The sequence below is a fragment of the Marmota monax genome, unplaced genomic scaffold (genome assembly GCF_021218885.2).
Source record: "Marmota monax isolate L192 unplaced genomic scaffold, Marmota_monax_Labrador192_F-V1.1 WCK01_AAM20220418_F8-fsc00080, whole genome shotgun sequence".
Taxonomy (NCBI): domain Eukaryota; kingdom Metazoa; phylum Chordata; class Mammalia; order Rodentia; family Sciuridae; genus Marmota; species Marmota monax.
The window spans coordinates 634,378-637,959 of NW_026694750.1; positions in this window are offsets into that span (position 1 = coordinate 634,378).

Below are 3,582 nucleotides of genomic sequence, written 5' to 3' on the forward strand. Positions count from 1 at the left end.
CTCACTCCACTCTGGCTGCAATGCCCTCACTTTGCTCTTGGCAGATGCTGCTCCTGTGCCCACCCCAGGGTCTCTGCCTGCTCTGTGTTCCCTGTGCTGGAAGGCCCTGCCCAGATTCAGGACCTCATTCCCCACTGTATCCCCAGGGCCCAGAGCCCTGCTGAGCAGCAGCAGGCACTCACTCTGCCAAATGGACAACCTCCTCATTTGAGAGATCATTGGCATTTGTGGTGTGATGGCAAAAACCAGATCTGGTTGTAAAATCAAATTATAAAAATGTTATGGTTAGAAAGGAGTGCCTGGGGCAAGGGTTAGTTCCCCTTAGGAAACCTAATTAGCCACCCCTTTCCTACCTTTTGGATTATAAATAACTGTCTCCAGGAGTCTGTCTACTCTCTTTTGAAATGTAAACATCCCTTTGAAAGGCTTTCAAGGCTAGAGATTCACAATTGCCTGTGAAAAGGGCTGTTCCTTCTTCTCTGTTTCTGTAAGCAAGCTTTCTATTAGAGACCCTGCACAAGGCCTTTAGCCACAAATTTATTTATTTATTAATTTATTTATTTAGGTACTGGGGGTTGAACTCAGGGTACTTAACCACTGAGCCACATCCCCAGCCCGTTTTTTGTGTTTATAGACAGGATCTCACAGAGTTGCTTAGCACCTTACTAAATTGCTGAGGTTGGCTTTGAACTCCGGATCCTCCTGCCTCAGACTTCTGAGCCTCTGGGATTATAGGCATGCGCCACCACACGGGGCCTAGGAGATTTTTAAAAAGAGGTTTAAAAAAAATATATATATATATATATGAGACAGGTCTAAAATGACACCAAATGACCTATAAGTGTTGTAAGAAACTGTGGATGAGGCCTCAGAATTTGACATTTTTCTCCTCTGTGTCTGCCCATTTACAATAAAGTTTGGAGTTCTCTTCTCTACCAACGGTCTGTTTCCCACAACAGTGGGGGGTGATCTGCAGACAGGACACAAGGTAAGCTGTCAAGAGGTGCTGGCTGTTCTTAATCAAGACTGAGTCCAACTCAGCAGAGGCAGGAAGCTTTGACCCAAAGAGGCCATCGCCTCAGCACTTGGAATGAAGTCCTGCATTCCTGGTCACATAGTACTTGGGATTAAATGAGGATGCTGTCACCAGGGGGCTAAAATTCCCAGCCTCTCAGATTCCCCAGAACTTCTACTGTACAGGTGAGGTAGCCTGAGAAACCACAGGGATGAGTCTGGCCCGGTCTTGACTGGGGACCCAACAAGGAGCAAGAGACTTTATTTATTTATTTATTTATTTGGTACTGGGGATTGAGCCCAGGCCCACTCTATCATTGAGCTACTGAGTTATATCCCCAGACATTTTTTTTTTTTTTTTTGAGACAGGGTCTCACTAAGTCCCTAAGGTTGGCCTTCAATTTGCAATCCTTCCTCCATGCATGTGAGAACAGCTTTTATCTATCCATCTATCTTGCAGTGCTAAGTATCAAACCTAGGACTCACATATGCTAGGCAAGCACTACCACTGAGTTACACCCCAGCCAGAAGAGCCTTTTTCAAACTGACCATCATCTAGGAATTGCTGAGAGTAATTGAGTTGTAAACAGCATCCTGCTAATGACAGAAGCTACTCTTGCACTGCAGGACAAGGATGATGATTAATCCCAAGTATTTCCTTTCACTTAACACACGGGTATATACTGGATCACAATATATTTAAAATTGTGGATCAGAGCAAAAAGTAAGTTCGAAAGCCCCTGGGCTTTGGGAAAATTTTAGTTTAAATGCAGGCTCCATGCCCAAAGAAGCTGGGGTTTAAGCTGGTCCGACTGCCCTGAGCCTGGTTCCACAATGGAGCCAAGAGTGCGAAACACTGAGTACATAACATGAGGGAAACAGAGAATGCGCATCTCCCCTATCTGCAGCTACTCCCCACCTGCCTCCCTGTGTGCAGGGAGATGTTAGTGGTAAATTGGAGCTTTTGTCATTTAGAAGCCCAGGCCTCAGCCAGAGGGAAGGAAGGGGAGGACATAAAACCTGACCCCCCATCAGCTGACCCTAGGAACTCCCTTACCTGCCCCCCCCCGCCCCCGCCCGCCCGCCCAGTGAGCCCTGCAAAAGTTAACTCTTCCCATGACCTGGCTCTGCTAAGGCCCCATAAAACCCAGACCCCCATGGGGCCTGCCACCATGTCCCCCCAAGATGTGCCCCTCCAATGCTTGACTGCTTGATTCTGCTGCTTAGTAAAAGGTCTGGGGCTGGGGATGTGGCTCAAGCAGTAGCGTGCTCGCCTGGCATGTGCGGGGCGCTGGGTTCGATCCTCAACACCACATAAAAAATAAAATAAAGATGTTGTGTCCACCAAAAACTGAAAAATAAATTCTCTCTCTCTTAAAAAAAAAAAAAAAAAAAAGCTCTGTCCCCGTTTTGGTCATTTTTTGCTTTCCCAGTACCCCTGGAGTCCCCCAGTTTCAGTAGTAGTTGCTAGTTCTCTCCCCTAGTGCCGGAGGGCTGATGAACGTGCACCACAATGTCAGGGTCACTCAAGTCTTTTCTGGAGCTCAATTCTGTGCCAGACACAAGCCTGGGTGCTCGATAGATATGAATAACCAAAGCAGACCCAAATCTCAGCTCTTTGCAGTATGTGATCTGAAGGCGGAGGCAATAAAGCAAACACTGTTTCCTGTTAGGTGACAACTGTTGTGTGACACCTGCAGGCTGCGGCCGAGGGGAAGGAGGGCAGATCTCCCACAGGGGCTTCTGGGTTGACTTCACCATGGCAACAGTGTGGCAGACTTGGGGGTAGAGGAGTGAATCTAGCGGGGGCTACATGGGGAAGGACAGGCCGAGGGTCAGCCAGGGCAAAGGGCGAAGGCCTTCAGAAGGGAATATACTTAGCAATTGCAAGGACAACAAAACATGTGTGGCCAAACAGAGGGGCAAGGGCGTGGAGGGCTGGATCTGGAGGGCCAGGGTAAGGATGTCGGCCTCGACCCAGGTGGAACCCAGAGCCACCGCAGCGCTGTGAGCAGAAAGCAGGAGCTGAGCTCTAGACACAGAAGTCCCTCTGGGGGCTGCCTGCGGGAGTCACTGAAGGCCGAGATGGAGGTGAACAAAGGTCAGGGCCTCCACAGATTTAGACAATGACAGATACAGCATGTATGACAGTGAACTCAAGCATGATACCCCAAGTTCGTGGCCTGGGAGACGGGTGTTTGGGTCAAGGGAATGCGGGTGGAAGGGCAGGGAAGCCCACCATTCACACCCTTATCCACTCCTGAGGGCCTAGGAAGGGAGGGAGGAAGGAAAGGTCATACCGAAATTCTCAGAAGTCAAAGGATGGTGGGCCATTCTGAGTCATCTACTTTTTAAGTGAAAGATGAATGGTTTGGAGTTATAGAGAAATCTGTAAAGAAATCATTCTACACTTCCTGGCTTAGAGGCCAGTTTTGCCACTTGTTCTCCTGAGCCAATCGGTTTCCTTCCAAGAGTGAAAGGCAACTTCCCCTCAACTAATGTCCCTTCATAAGGCCCTGCAGTGCCAGGAACCTTCAGCAACCGCCAGCTCCAGGCAGGGGCCTCATG